We start from the raw sequence: 17,574 nt of genomic DNA, 5'->3' as shown, positions 1-17,574 counted from the left end.
GATCCTAATAGGATATCATTCAACTGGAGATTACAAGTTGTTCGACCCTGTGAACAAGCAAGTAGTGATCAACAGGGACATGATCATAAATGAGCTTAAGGAATGGGATTAGACTAAAAATGTCAAGAAGGATTCAGTGAGAATCTTATGTGAAGAACCAACAAGTGAAGTTAGAAGAGAAGTTCGATACGAAGAAGTCATAGGTCATGCAAGCACAAGAAGACCTCAAAGGGCAAGATACATGCCTACAAGGTTGCAAGAATTTTTGATTACATCAGATGATATGGTCGATGATGGTGAGATGGTACATTATGCTTTCTATGCAGATGTCAAACCAGTTAATACAGTTAAAACATTGAAGGGTTCAAAATGGGTGAAAGAAATGAATGAGGAATTAGAGTTCATCAAAGTTAACAACACTTGGTCACTTATCGAATTGCCTCAGGGAAAGAAGGAAATCAATGTGAAGTGGGTATAAAAGGTGAAGTTGAATCCCAAGGGAGAAGTAACTCGACACAAGGATAAGGCTTGTGGCGAAAGGATTTCTTCAGAAGGAAGGAATCAACTTCGATTAAGTTTTTGCACCTGTTGTAATGATCGAAACAATCAGGTTGATTGTTGGTCTAGCAAACATGAACAACTAGGACATATGTCAGATGGATGTAAAATTTGAATTCCTAAATGGCCCCTTAGATGAAGAAGTGTATGTTGCAAAACCAGCTGGGTTTGTGAAACATGGCGAAGAAAGTAAGGTATACATGATGCATAAAGCCCTATATGGACTTAAGTAAGCTCCAAGATCCTGGAATAAGAAGATAGACAGTTTCCTAAGGGAGAAGGAATTTATGAAGTGCACAACTGAGCACAAATTATATGTAAGAAGAAGCAATAGTGAGTTGCTTATACTATGTCTCTATGTCGATGACCTGTTGATAACAGGAAATTGCAAGAAGGAGATCAAAGTTTTCAAACATGACCTAAGTGAGGAGTTTCAAATGTCAAACTTGGGAAATTTCTCATATTTCCTTGGCATCAAATTCTACAAGAGTAGTAGAGGCGTGATGATGCATCAAAGAAGACATGCATGCAAAATATTCAAGAGATTTGAGATGCAAGATTGTAACCTAACTTTGACTCCAGCTGAGCCTAGATTGAAACTACCGAAATACATAGATGAAGATGATGTCAATCCAATCCAGTACAGAAAACTCACTGGATCACTTTGATAAATTTGTCACACAAGTCTTGATCTAGCATACCGTGTAGGCATGGTGAGTACATTCATGTAGAAGCCAAACGTATCACACCTAGCAGCGACGGAGATGATACTAGGGTATATGAAAGGAACTATCGACTATGGCATTTTGTTTCCTGCCGTTGATGAAGGAAAAAAATGCAAGATAATGGGATACACCGACTAAAGTTGGTGTAGTGATACTGAGGATAGAAGATCCACAACTGGTTATGTGCTTATGATAGGTGGTTGTCATACCCCAAAATTTGCCCGTTGATATTACAAAGCATTTTCCAAGACCCTCTGACTTGATCTGCAAGGCACTGATATTAAATGGACAAAAGCCCAGCTCACAACAGGCCTAATCCAAAGTGGCCCAAAATAGCTTGCTCGCTAGGCGAGCAATTCCTTCGCCTAGCGAATATCTCAGCATGCCACTCGCCCAGCGAAGCATCAGGTCCAGAAAAAGCCCAGACCTAGCTTGCTCGCTAGGCGAGCAATTCCTTCGCCTAGCGAAGCTTGCGAAAATTTGAAGTTTTGGACCTCATTTTAAGCCCATTAGGTCACCACCACTACTACTATAAATACCAGCTCCTCTGCCACGAAAAAGGGCAGACACAGACGGACGAAGACGGACGGAAAAGGACGGAAACCCTAGCCCCGAAACCCTGCTGATCCAAAGAGTTCGGAAGGCGGAAACCCTGAAGGCCGCTCACCCGCTCCGAAGCTACCGCCGCCCAACTCAATCCGGATCGCCAATTCAAGGTTGCAATTCGATTGCAAACAGGTTTGCATCACTATTATCGCTTTATTTTCTTAATTTGCATGTGATATCGCTTTATGTTCTTATTTTGCATGTGGTACCTCTTTAGGTTCTTAATCTGCATGTGATATCGCTTTGTGTTCTCATTTGGCATGTGGTACCGCTTCATGTTCTTAACTTGTGGATGATATTATAAGTGAATTCATAAACATATTTGAAGTTTTGCATGTGAATTTAAGTGTGCCTGAATATTGTGAATGCTGAACCATGTAATTATGTGTTGGATGCCATAAGCCATGCCGCAGGTTGAGGTCATACTGTTCTCAAATTCCAAACCCGTGGTCGCTCGCTAGCTCATCGCTAGGCGAGCCTGCAGCGAGCCTTCGCTGAGCCTTCGCTAGGCGAAGCAGAGGCGAACGGGACAGTGGCTGTTTTGTCTCTTTGTTGTCCATTTTATGTTCATCTAATCATGATTCTGCATTATTTGGCTTAAATTTCTGACTGTTATATTTATTTTATGGGGCAATTTCCAATTGTATTTTGCCTCAATGCTCTAATCCGTGTGTTGCATGATGTAAAGGCTAGCATACTTCCAAAGAAATAACCGGCTAGGCATGCCGCTTTAGGTGTGGAAATTCTTGAGGAGATGGCTTTTGGATGACCTAAGTTTAATATGGAGATTCATCTTGAATCACCAAGCTTGATTTTTAATGTATTGATTTCATTGATTTCCTGTGGACCTAATTACCTAACCGATTACGGCTATTTAATTAATTGTTAAAATCCGGACTTTAAATAAATGATATCGGACCTCTCTTTATTACCCCACGATTACGTAATACGGTCATGTCCCGCGAATATGGGGATATCCTTAGCAAAGACCCTTCGGTTAAATCATCATAGTCCCTCGGATGTTGCCTTCGAAAATACGATTTTGTCCCTCGATGACCCTTCGGTGTAGCCTACGGTTAAATGATGATCGTCCCTCCGAATGCTAAGGTATCCTCACTACTGTTGCCTTCAATGACCTATCAATGACCCTACGATGACCCTTCTACATCCCAAGGATAAAACTACTTACTTCTCAATAGTCAGGACAGTTTTACCCTCATAAGGATAGGAAATGCCCGGAAAGACCTCGGACAGGTATAACCTTAATTGCTCATTCATAACAAAAAAATACTTTTCACACCTCACACCTTTCAAACATCTTTTGGAAAATCATCACTTAGCATACATCCGTACTAGGATCATTGCCGAGTTATATTTTTCTAAACTACTTTCAAAAACTATACGAGATAACCACTTTGTATACATTCATGCAAGAATCATTACAAAGTTAAATTCTCATTTTTCAAAACATTTTTCACACATTTCTCAACCACCTTTTTCAAACTAGAAAACATAAATGATTGAGCAATTAAGAGCCCATGGATAACCATGGATACAAAGGGTGCTAATACCTTCCCTTTGTATAAAGTACCTCCCGAACCTAAGAATTTAAAATTAAGGTCTTTCCTGTTCTTTTCCACCTTTCCTTATGGGATAAAAGAAAAGTCGGTGGCGACTCTTGCTAACCGCGACATTGCGATTAAAAATCCAATAAAGTCCAGTTCACCGTATGACAGAACTGGCGACTCTGCTGGGGATAAAGAGAGAGGTCCATCTTAAAAAAAAAAAAATCATTTATGTTTTAAATTGTTCCTTCGTTTAAGGGATTGTCTGAGTGAAAGATCCTACACCCGGATCTAGTGTACCTTAGGTAAGTAGCAATAGATCATCGCGACTATCCGGCGTATACTGGAATGGTTAAAATGATGGCTACGGTTAATGTGACACTTTGGTTGTCCTGATGTTCCTCATGTTACTTGAGGAAAAATTTGGCTTCCGCGTGGTGTCATCAAAGCATTAACCAGACCTTTAGAACCCTAATTGACTCATCCTAGCCATTAGAAAGTAGTGAGATAACTGGCTTCGGTTCCGACTGAGGTTGGTTGATACTCGATACTACACTCTTTGAGATTGGACTTTAGGGAAGCTTCGGTCAACCACTTGGCGTTGCACTGAAGTGGACTTAAAGAAAGGTCGATGATCTGAGATCCTTCTAGAACCCGGTTACTATTCTAGGACAGGTTACACCAACCAAACTTCAGTGGAGAGGGTATTCACCTATGGAACTCATGCAAGCCTTAAAACCTAGGAATAATTGTTGTGTGACATGCTTGCGCTTACATAACATCATAACATCATGACATCATACTAACCATTTCAAGGACTTAGGAATTTAGCTTTGCACAGGTGAGCAGGTTATGGCTTCCAGGAAGACTATCCGGATCAATCTTGTAGCAATCTCTCCTCAACTCAAGGATTTGGTGTCAGAACTCCCCGATCATGCTCAGTTCAACAAGAAACATGGTCATCTTCTCAACTTAGCTACCACTGGTTTCAAAGAAGATATGATGAGAGTCTTATTCCAGTTCTTCGATCCTAAACATCATTGCTTCACTTTCCCAGACTATCAGTTGGTACCCACATTAGAAGAATTCTCCCAGCTGCTTGGGATACCTATCCTTGATCAAATACCTTTCAGTGGTTTAGAAAAGGTTCCGAAGTCTAAAGAAGTTGCCGCAGCTTTACACATGACGAAGTCCGACATTGAAGCTAATTGGGTAACAGGGAGTGGAGTTAAGGGTTTACTTGCCAAATTCCTGACAAATAAGGCCCGAGAATTCTTAAAAGTTATGAATGTTCGTGCTTTCAAAGACATCCTGGCATTGCTAATCTATGGCTTGGTGTTATTCCCTAATCCAGACCAATTCATAGACATGAATGCTATTAAGATATTTCTCACTCATAACCCTGTACCTACCTTGCTGGGAGACATTTTGCATTCCCTCCACACTCGTACCATGAAGAGGCAAGGGACTCTCATGTGCTGCATACCTCTATTGTCTAGGTGGTTTATTTCGCACCTTCCTCAATCAGTTTTAAAGAATGATCAAAATCTGAAGTGGTCTCAAAGGATAATGGCACTCTCCCATTCAGACATCCGTTGGTGTTCTAACCTCAGAGAAAATGTTATCATCATCGACCGTTGTGGAGAATTCCCTAATGTACCACTCCTGGGGATAAGGGGAGGTATTACTTATAATCCTGCCTTAGCCCTACGTCAGTTCGGGCATGCTCGAAGAGATGGGCCACATGAAATGATCATCGAAGGCATTGTGTTCGACTATGACAACGATTCTCAAGGTCTCCGTCAAAGGTTTGTACGAGCTTGGGGCATGGTGAAAAGAAGCACTTTAGGACAGAAAAACTCTATTCCTATGGAACCTTATCTCAGATGGGTACGCGCCAGAGCTCGTGAACTTGTCATGCCATATCTTGCAATCGGACCTCAGATTGTCGAACCTGAAGCTGAAGGAGGTGCTCCTCAGATCATTCCTTATCCAGATATGCCTACCAACGTTGAGGAACTAAAGAGATCCTGGATCCAGTTGAGAGAAGAAAGGGATACTTTCGAGACTTAGTTCGTCGCAGAAAGGAAGAAAGTGTTAGAACTTACCAGTCAGCTCAATGAGGAACGAAGACTCAATGCATATCTTCGCCCAAAAAGAAGTCGCCCCTGGGAGACTTGAGCTTTCATTGTATTTTTATTATTTTTCTTTTTGTAATGAATATTGGTCAAAAAAAAATTAGCAATAAACATTTCTCCCTTGTTGGTGATTTACGCAAAGTTAAATTCCAAAAGTCCTTGAAAACATTTCATACATTGCATCGCATAGCATAACATTGCATAACAGGTGTTCTAAAGGACCATATTCTCACGGTCTGCCTCTTAAACAGAAAAATGGATCTCGAACAAACTGTCAAAGATCTCCAGACTCAGAATGCTCAGTTCAAGGAGATGATGCTAAGCTTATCCAAGGGGCAGGAGGAACTGAAGGCTCTTTTGGTTGAAAAGAAGAAAGACAAGAAAGCTGTGAGCTTCATTAACCCGGGCAGAAGGCGTAAAGGACAGGCTACGGGAATCAAATTTGGAATCCCGAATGGTCCAGAAGAGGGGGCGGAGAATGATTCAGAGGGGGAGAATGCTGATTTCTCTAACCCTGAGGATGATGATGAAGAGTATGAGAATGAGCAATACTCTCCAAGAGATGATAAGTATAAATTGCTAGAGGAACGCATGCTAGCCATGGAGGGTCAGAAGACACCTGGTCTGGATTTCGAAAGCTTGGGTCTGGTCTCCGATGTGACCATTCCTCGCAAATTCAAAATCCCCACTTTCACTAAGTACGACGGTGCGTCTTGTCCTCAGATGCATCTAAGGGCTTATGTGAGAAAGATCCAGCCGCATACCACTGATAAGAAACTGTGGATCCATTTTTTCCAAGAAAGTCTGTCTGGCACTCAGTTGGAATGGTATTATCAGCTCGAGAGCTCTGACATCCGCACCTGGACTGATTTAGCAACGGCTTTCTATAAGCAGTACCAGTACAATTCTGAATTAGCACCTACTCGGCTACAGTTGCAGAATATGGCTATGGGATCTAAAGAAAGCTTCAAAGAGTATGCTCAGAAATGGAGAGATTTGGCTGGCAGGGTCAAACCCCCTATGACTGACCGAGAATTAGTAGACATGTTCATGGGTACCCTGACTGACCCATTCTACAGCCACCTACTGGGGAGTTCTTCATCAGGTTTCACTGAACTTATACTGACAGGTGAACGGGTGGAGAGCGGCATCCGAAGTGGAAAGTTACCGGCAGCTACTTCTACAAGCAGTAAGAAGTCCTATCATGGGAAGAATGAATCGAACGCTGTGTATGGTCAAAAGAATCATAATAAGAAAAATGGTGACCATGCCATTGGAGCAGTGACGATCGCAGTCCCGCCAGCTCAAAACTTCCAACAAAGACAAGACAGACCAAGAAGGCAGTTTACCAAGCTCAATATGACTTTAGCACAAGCACTGCAAAGCATGCTGAAGGTAAATTTGATCACTCTCAGAGGTCCTCCTGCAAATGTCAACACTGCTTCGCCTCGTTACAATCCCAATGCCAGGTGTGCATATCACTCCGATAGCCCCGGGCATGATACAAACGATTGTTGGCTGTTAAAGAATAAAATTCAGGACATGATCGACGCTGGGGAAATTGAGTTCGAGCCTCCGGAGACTCCTAATGTCATCACTGCTCCTATGCCTAATCATGACAAGGCTGTTAATGCTCTCGATGACGATTCTCTCATTACTACTGTAGCGGACTTGACATCTCCTCTCCCGATCATAAAGAAGAATTTATTGCAAGCTGGTTTATTTCCAGGTTGTACTGAAGATTGCAACCTCTGCATACTCTGGCCCGAGGACTGTTTGAAATTGAAGAATGGTATTCAACGGCTGATGGACGATCGTACAATTCTCTTTGAAAGGGTTTCTAAGACGGAAAACCCTGTTGAAGAAATATCTGTGATTGGAAGGTCCAAAGTTCCAGTGAAGATTACTGCTATCAGAGTACCTGTGAAGATTATCGCCGAGCCCAGAGTAGCTCCCCTGATCATTACTGCACCTGGCCCGATCCCGTATTCCTCAAGCAAAGCTATTCCGTGGAATTATGGCGGTGATGTTTACATCCATGGCGTAAAGCAAGTTGGTGATTCTGCTAATCCTAATGACATTGTTGGGACTAGTAAAGTTACTCGAAGCGGAAGGATCTTCTCTCCAGAGATCTCACCTCCAGTTCCCGAAAACCGAGGAAAGGAACCGGTCAACCCTTCTCGGTCAGAGACACCGACCGAAGCTACCACTGAAGACGTTGCCAAACGAGAAATGGAAGAAGTGCTGAAGATCATTCGCAAGAGTGATTTTGATGTTGTAGAACAGTTGGGGCATACCCCTTCCAAAATCTCGATGTTATCCTTGTTGCTATCTTCTGAATCTCATGCCAATGCCTTGATAAAATTCCTGAAGACTGCCCATGTACCTCAGGAGATCTCCGTCGATCAGTTCGAAAACTATGTTGCTAACCTGACTGTTGACAACGGCCTAGGTTTTTCCAATGCTGACCTGACACCAGCAGGAAAGAACCACAACAAGGCTCTGCATATCTCCATTGAATGTAAGGGGATCACCTTGTCTCATGTGTTGATCGATAATGGCTCTTCGTTGAATGTGTTACCGAAAGCCGTGCTCGATAAACTTGACTACAAGAGCGTTGAATTGAAGCCTAGTGACATTGTGGTGCGTGCTTACGATGGTGCAAAGAGTGTTGTCCACGGTGAAGTTGTTCTCCCTATCAAGATAGGACCTCAAGTCTTCAACACTACCTTTCATGTAATGAACATTCGCCCCGCCTATTCCTGCTTGCTGGGACGCCCTTGGATTCATGGGGCAGGTGATGTAGCTTCGTCTCTCCATCAAAAGCTGAGATATCCAATAGAGGGAAAGATTGTCATTGTGTGTGGGGAAGAAGAATACATTGTCAGTAGTGTGCATACCTTCAGATATGTCGAGATGGATGGTGAATTCTTCGAGACTCCGTCTCAGTCGTTTGAAGTGGTTCCTCCGCCTAGTCCTGTCCGTAAGCCAACTCCCCTTGTTATTCGAGCTCCTTCTGCCATGGTTTCCCTGAAGGACGCTCAAGCTGTGGTTGAAGATGGTGGCTGTACTGGCTGGGGTCAACTGATCAGCATACCCTACAAGTCTGATAAATCTGGTCTGGGATTTAGCTCTGAGAAGGTGGTCAAAGATCAAATCAATGCTGTAGAAGATGCTGACAGTGATTGCGACCTGGATAGCTGGATCTTCCCAACAATTGGCGACGGACTCAATAATTGGAAGGCTGAAGACACTATCCCGATCTCCTTTAGTCAGGAGTAATTGTTATTGTCCATTTAGTATTGCAAATTTTAATTTTTCAATTGAACTTCTTAAAGCATTGTGTCTATGCCCGGGGCACAATAGCTAATTTGTTAAGGGTTTTGTCATTTCATAAGCATATTCATATTCAATAAATCAGTGGACCTTTTCGCATTCAAATATTGCGCTCTTTATTTTTCCTGTCGTCTTTCAAACAAGCTATGCTTTCTTACACACACTCACGTAACGAATTGCAGATCCGTATCCACTCTGGATCCTATTGATAATAATTCCGCTACTGTTCATTATGACTTTGAAAATCCAATCTACCAAGCCGAAGATGGAAGTGAGGAAGATTGTAAAGTCCCGGGAGAGCTTGCCAGACTATTACTGCAAGAGGAAAGGACTATACAGCCGCATGAAGAGTCACTCGAAGTCGTAAATCTAGGTACTGAAGTGGAAAGAAAAGAAGTCAGAATAGGAGCAGGATTGGAAAACAGTATCAAAGAAAGATTGATTCAGATGTTACGTGACTACGTAGATATTTTTGCTTGGTCCTATGAAGACATGCCCGGGCTGGATACTGACATAGTAGTGCATCGTCTGCCAATGAAGGAAGACTGTCGTCCTGTCAAGCAAAAGGTTCGCCGCATGCGTCCTGAAATGTCTGAGAAAATCAAAGCCGAGGTTATGAAACAATTCAATGCCGATTTTCTAGCCGTTACTTCTTATCCTCAATGGGTTGCTAATGTGGTGCCAGTGCCAAAGAAGGATGGTAAGGTGCGAATGTGCGTAGATTACCGAGACCTGAATAAAGCAAGTCCCAAAGACGACTTTCCCCTCCCACACATCGATGTTCTGGTAGACAATACCGCTCAACACAAAGTATTCTCCTTCAGGGATGGTTTCTCGGGTTATAACCAGATTAAGATGGCACCTGAGGACATGGAGAAAACTACGTTTGTGACGCAATGGGGCACCTTCTGTTACAAAGTAATGCCATTCGGTCTAAAGAACGCCGGGGCAACGTACCAGCGTGCTATGGTGGTTTTGTTCCATGATATGATTCATCATGAGATAGAAGTATATGTGGATGACATGATAGCTAGGTCTCATACTGAAGAAGAACATCTCGATCATTTATACAAACTGTTCGAGAGGTTGAAGAAGTACAAGTTGAGATTGAATCCAAACAAATGCACTTTTGGAGTAAGATCCGGTAAACTCTTGGGCTTTATTGTCAGCGGTAAAGGAATTGAGGTTGACCCGGCTAAAGTGAGAGCTATTCAAGAAATGCCAGTTCCCCGTACGGAGAAAGAAGTCAGAGGTTTCTTGGGACGCTTGAACTACATTGCTCGATTTATCTCCCACTTGACCGCTACTTGCAAACCCATCTTCAAGCTACTGAGGAAAAATCAAGAGATGATATGGAATGAGGAATGTCAAGAAGCTTTTGACAAAATCAAGAAATATCTCCAAGAACCTCCAATTCTGGTACCGCCCGTTGAAGGAAGACCTCTAATCATGTATTTAACCGTGTTAGAAAATTCAATGGGGTGTGTGTTGGGGCAACATGACGAGTCTGGTCGAAAAGAGCATGCCATATACTACCTGAGCAAAAAGTTCACCGACTGTGAAACAAGATACTCACTGCTCGAGAGAACTTGCTGTGCTTTGGCCTGGGCTGCTCGCCGACTAAGACAGTATATGTTGAATCATACCACTTTGTTGATTTCTAGGATGGATCCCATCAAATACATGTTCGAGAAGCCTGCCCTCTCCGGAAGAATAGCGAGATGGCAGATGATCTTAACAGAGTACGACATCCAGTATACTACCCAGAAAGCCATCAAAGGAAGTGTGCTCGCTGATCATTTGGCTTATCAAGCGGTGGATGATTATCAACCTATGAATTTTGAGTTCCCAGATGAGGATGTCATGCTTGTTACTGATGATGAAAAAACTGAACCGGATGAAGGACCCGGACTGGGATCCCGATGGACTATGGTCTTTGATGGATCTTCTAATGCATTGGGCCATGGTGTTGGGGTTGTACTTATTTCTCCCGGAGGTTACCATACACCTATCACTGCTAGACTATGTTTTCATTGTACCAATAATATGGCTGAGTATGAAGCATGTATTTTTGGACTCAAAGCTGCTATAGATTGGCGAATCAAGTTTTTGAGTGTGTACGGAGATTCGGCCTTGGTAATCAGTCAGATCAACGGAGAATGGGAGACTAAACATCCAAATCTCATCCCTTATCGAGAGCGGGTGATGACATTAATCCCATACTTTGAAGAGATTACATTTGAACATATTCCACGAGAGGAGAATCAATTGGCAGACGCATTAGCTACCATGTCATCTATGTTCAGAGTCAGATGGGACGGTGAAGCTCCCAGGATTACTATTGAACGATTAGATGAACCAGCACACTGTTATGAACTTCACACTGAAAAGGTACAAGGGAAACCTTGGTTCCACGACGTGAAAAGATATTTAGAAGCTCAGGAATACCCCGAAGGGGCATCCGTCAACGACAGAAAGTTCCTGAGGAAGTTCTCCGCTAAATTCTTTCTGAGTAATGGAGTGTTATACAAACGTAATCATGACTCGACTCTGCTTCGCTGTGTGGATAAAACGGAAGCGGAAAAGATTATGGAAGACATGCATGACGGTATTTTTGGGACTCATTCTAATGGACATACAATGGCTAAGAAGATTCTGAGATCAGGGTATTATTGGTCTACCATGGAAACTGATTGCCACCATCACTCCAGAACCTGTCACAAGTGCCAGATCTATGCGGACAAAGTACATATGCCTCCTGCTCCATTGAACGTGTTAACAGCTCATTGGCCCTTTGCAATGTGGGGCATCGATATGATTGGAGAGATTAAACCCACGACTTCTAATGGACATCGCTTCATTCTTGTCGCTATTGATTACTTTACGAAGTGGGTAGAGGCAGCCTCATTCGCTTCTGTCACCAAGAATGTGGTGGCACGGTTCGTCAAGAATAGCCTTATTTGTCGGTATGGCATCCCTGAAAGGATTATCACTGACAATGGTACTAATTTGAACAACAAGATGATTACTGAACTCTGCACGCAGTTCAAAATTAAGCACCATAACTCTTCTCCGTACCGGCCAAAGATGAATGGCGCCGTGGAGGCTGCTAATAAGAACATTAAGAAGATCATGCAAAAGATGACAGTAACGTACAAAGACTGGCACGAGATGTTACCATTTGCTCTCCATGGTTATCGCACTTCAGTACGCACTTCGACAGGGGCAACTCCTTTCTCTTTAGTCTACGGAACGGAAGCTGTTTTACCAGTGGAAGTCCAGATTCCCTCTCTAAGAATCATGAAAGAGGCGGGCTTAGATGAAGATGAATGGATTCAGACTCGACTCGATCAGATAAACTTGATTGACGAGAAGAGACTGGCGGCTGTTTGTCACGGGCAGATATATCAGAAGCGCATGACCCAGGCATTTAACAAAAGAGTCAAGAGACAGGTGTATCAAGTTGGCGACTTGGTGAGCAAGCGTATCATTCTACCACAAGGGGATCCCAGAGGCAAGTGGACTCCCACATACGAAGGGCCATTTGTGGTTAAGAAGGTATTCTCTGGTGGAGCCATGATACTTGCTACAATGGATGGCGAAGACTTCCCGCATCCTGTGAACGCGGACATAGTTAAAAAATACTACGCATAACAGAGACCCGCTAGGTCGACGTACCTAGGCAAAAGTAAGGGCATCCCGGCGAACCAAAAGGGTTCGGGCAAAAATTAGGGATAAACATATAAAAATGTACACCCGGCAAGTCGAAAACCTAAAAAAGGCGGCTTGGGCAAAAACGGGTATCCTGGTGGACTGAAAACCTGAAAAGGCGGTCCAGGCAAAAATTAGGGATTCAAGCGTATGACTATGTCCCGTTCTCTGTCAGCTTCAACCAAGTTCAAGGGACTGAACAAGCCAATCACCTCTATCCGACAGCAGAAGATGAGATGCTTGAAGACATGATGACAGTAGTGGAATTAAAATCAATAGGACTTTCTCTGCATAGCTTTCTCTTTGTGTTCTTGACAATTTCCTCTTACTAGGATTTCTGTCTCCTTGTACACAAATTGCCTGTTTATAGGCCCTCTTTCAAAATCAATACAACTTTATCTCCAAAAAAAGATGCTTTTGTTTTTACTTTTTCCGTTTTGATTGCATAAACGTCCATTGATTTAATTTGAATTGATATATGCATTTGAATATGATTAATGTTTATCAAAAATACATGCCTAAAATAGAAATAGCGATTACTACAAGACTTCAGGACCAAGGAGAAGGTCTAACCACGCTTTCCAATGAATCCGTTGCTAATTCGATTCCCCGGCAACGCCAATTATTCCCCAGAAGAGGTCGGCACCACCAGACAGACATGTCATCTCTTCCATCCCCAGCCAGGCTCTGTTGAGTGTTTTCATCGTCAGACAGAAATCAAGTATCCCCAGCTAAGAAAGGGTCATCGATACAAATATCTCCGGCCAGAAGACTGAGATTTATTCCCCAGTAGAGTCCCCTGGAAGAACGTTTCAGGCGCATAGTGCATTCATTACATCATTTCACATCACATACCTACATACAATTTTCATTCCGCATCATATACATTACATCATTTCGTAACATATACATGCATACAATGTTCACATTTATTTCAGACGCATAATTCATTCATTACATCATTTCGCATGCATACAACATTTGCATCTCATGCATCATGACATGGCATGAAGCTAACTTTATTTTTCAGGTCAATTATCCTCCTGACACAGTCAAAACAAAGGTCCATTCAGACGGGCATCTTTATCTATTACATTCAAGATTTAACAACAACTCAGATACGATCTAGCGTACGATCCATTCTGATCTTCAACTACTCCCAACACGGTCTAATGTACGACCCAGTTGGACCTTCACTTCTCAGGCTAATGTACGACCAAGTTAGACCTTCAAGTCAGATTCTGCAAATACAGTCTAATGTACGACCAAGTTAGACCGTCAAGTCCTCGGACAACTCAGATAAGGTTTAATGTACGACCAAGTTAGACCTTTATCTCCTCAGATGCTACCTTCGGACAGGTACATTTCTGAATGGTAGTCTGGTATACGGCTACTCCCTTGCTCAGGTGCTACCTTCGGACAGGTACATTCCTGAATGGTAGTCTGGTATACGGCTACTCCCTTGCTCAGGTGCTACCTTCGGACAGGTACATTCCTGAATGGTAGTCTGGTATACGGCTACTCCCTTGCTCAGGTGCTACCTTCGGACAGGTACATTCCTGAATGGTAGTCTGGTATACGGCTACTCCCTTGCTCAGGTGCTACCTTCGGACAGGTACATTCCTGAATGGTAGTCTGGTATACGACTACTCCCTTGCTCAGGTGCTACCTTCGGACAGGTACATTCCTGAATGGTAGTCTGGTATACGGCTATTCCCTTGCTCAGGTGCTACCTTCGGACAGGTACATTCCTGAATGGTAGTCTGGTATACGGCTACTCCCTTGCTCAAGTGCTACCTTCGGACAGGTACATTCCTGAATGGTAGTCTGGTATACGGCTACTCCCTTGCTCAGGTGCTACCTTCGGACAGGTACATTCCTGAATGGTAGTCTGGTATACGACTACTTCCTCTTCAAGCAGATTCAGCCTGATGGACGGCTCAGTCTGCTCAGATACGGTCTAATGTACGACCCAATTAGACCTTCGTCTCCTCAGATGCTACCTAGTGTACGGTACATTTCTGAAGTGTAGTCTAGTGTACGACTACCCCCTTTTATCAGCAGATTCAGCCTAACGGACGGTTCATTCTGCAATTCAGAACCGATCTAGCGTACGATCCGTTCTGATCTTTCATCCCCATCAAAGTCATCCGCCTAACGAACAGCTCACTCTGATACCCAGATATGGTCCAGTGTATGATCCATTCTGATCCATTATCCCCAGCAGCATATAACATACTCTGACTCCCCAGCGAAGTCAACAGCATGATGGATGATTCACTATACGGTCTAGCGCATGACCCGGTATGACGTCCATGTCTTCAGACATCGTCTAACGTACGACGCAATCGGACGCTCGTCATCAAACTTCCTGGATGGCATCTCTAAGCCCATCTCCCTCAAGACTAGCTCCTGATTGACAATCGCAAATTTTAGGGGCATTCTAGTGTTCAATAATCTTTCACCTCCAGATCACGAACGGCACATACCATTCTACTCTCTCGGTTCAAGAATATTGAACAGGGGCAGCTGTCATACCCCAAAATTTGCCCGTTGATATTACAAAGCATTTTCCAAGACCCTCTGACTTGATCTGCAAGGCACTGATATTAAATGGACAAAAGCCCAGCTCACAACAGGCCTAATCCAAAGTGGCCCAAAATAGCTTGCTCGCTAGGCGAGCAATTCCTTCGCCTAGCGAATATCTCAGCATGCCACTCGCCCAGCGAAGCATCAGGTCCAGAAAAAGCCCAGACCTAGCTTGCTCGCTAGGCGAGCAATTCCTTCGCCTAGCGAAGCTTGCGAAAATTTGAAGTTTTGGACCTCATTTTAAGCCCATTAGGTCACCACCACTACTACTATAAATACCAGCTCCTCTGCCACGAAAAAGGGCAGACACAGACGGACGAAGACGGACGGAAAAGGACGGAAACCCTAGCCCCGAAACCCTGCTGATCCAAAGAGTTCGGAAGGCGGAAACCCTGAAGGCCGCTCACCCGCTCCGAAGCTACCGCCGCCCAACTCAATCCGGATCGCCAATTCAAGGTTGCAATTCGATTGCAAACAGGTTTGCATCACTATTATCGCTTTATTTTCTTAATTTGCATGTGATATCGCTTTATGTTCTTATTTTGCATGTGGTACCTCTTTAGGTTCTTAATCTGCATGTGATATCGCTTTGTGTTCTCATTTGGCATGTGGTACCGCTTCATGTTCTTAACTTGTGGATGATATTATAAGTGAATTCATAAACATATTTGAAGTTTTGCATGTGAATTTAAGTGTGCCTGAATATTGTGAATGCTGAACCATGTAATTATGTGTTGGATGCCATAAGCCATGCCGCAGGTTGAGGTCATACTGTTCTCAAATTCCAAACCCGTGGTCGCTCGCTAGCTCATCGCTAGGCGAGCCTGCAGCGAGCCTTCGCTGAGCCTTCGCTAGGCGAAGCAGAGGCGAACGGGACAGTGGCTGTTTTGTCTCTTTGTTGTCCATTTTATGTTCATCTAATCATGATTCTGCATTATTTGGCTTAAATTTCTGACTGTTATATTTATTTTATGGGGCAATTTCCAATTGTATTTTGCCTCAATGCTCTAATCCGTGTGTTGCATGATGTAAAGGCTACCATACTTCCAAAGAAATAACCGGCTAGGCATGCCGCTTTAGGTGTGGACATTCTTGAGGAGATGGCTTTTGGATGACCTAAGTTTAATATGGAGATTCATCTTGAATCACCAAGCTTGATTTTTAATGTATTGATTTCATTGATTTCCTGTGGACCTAATTACCTAACCGATTACGGCTATTTAATTAATTGTTAAAATCCGGACTTTAAATAAATGATATCGGACCTCTCTTTATTACCCCACGATTACGTAATACGGTCATGTCCCGCGAATATGGGGATATCCTTAGCAAAGACCCTTCGGTTAAATCATCATAGTCCCTCGGATGTTGCCTTCGAAAATACGATTTTGTCCCTCGATGACCCTTCGGTGTAGCCTACGGTTAAATGATGATCGTCCCTCCGAATGCTAAGGTATCCTCACTACTGTTGCCTTCAATGACCTATCAATGACCCTACGATGACCCTTCTACATCCCAAGGATAAAACTACTTACTTCTCAATAGTCAGGACAGTTTTACCCTCATAAGGATAGGAAATGCCCGGAAAGACCTCGGACAGGTATAACCTTAATTGCTCATTCATAACAAAAAAATACTTTTCACACCTCACACCTTTCAAACATCTTTTGGAAAATCATCACTTAGCATACATCCGTACTAGGATCATTGCCGAGTTATATTTTTCTAAACTACTTTCAAAAACTATACGAGATAACCACTTTGTATACATTCATGCAAGAATCATTACAAAGTTAAATTCTCATTTTTCAAAATATTTTTCACACATTTCTCAACCACCTTTTTCAAACTAGAAAACATAAATGATTGAGCAATTAAGAGCCCATGGATAACCATGGATACAAAGGGTGCTAATACCTTCCCTTTGTATAAAGTACCTCCCGAACCTAAGAATTTAAAATTAAGGTCTTTCCTGTTCTTTTCCACCTTTCCTTATGGGATAAAAGAAAAGTCGGTGGCGACTCTTGCTAACCGCGACATTGCGATTAAAAATCCAATAAAGTCCAGTTCACCGTATGACAGTGGTGCACTAGTTTCTTGGAGTTCGAGAAAAGAACCAGTAGTGGAACTATCATCGTGTGAAGTAGAGTATATAAATGCTTCTGTTTATGCATGTCAAGCAACATAAATGGTAGATTCGGTCGAAGATATTACATGGAAGAATCATAGAGCGATTACCATGAAGATCGACAACATATTTGTTATGGCGAAGAATTTGATAGCGTATGGACGAAGTAAACACATAGAAATGAGGTTCCATTATCTTCGAGAGAAAGTAGCAGAAGG

Source organism: Lathyrus oleraceus, chromosome 7 (genome assembly GCF_024323335.1).
Source record: "Lathyrus oleraceus cultivar Zhongwan6 chromosome 7, CAAS_Psat_ZW6_1.0, whole genome shotgun sequence".
NCBI lineage: Eukaryota > Viridiplantae > Streptophyta > Magnoliopsida > Fabales > Fabaceae > Lathyrus > Lathyrus oleraceus.
This window is presented reverse-complemented; position numbering follows the sequence as displayed.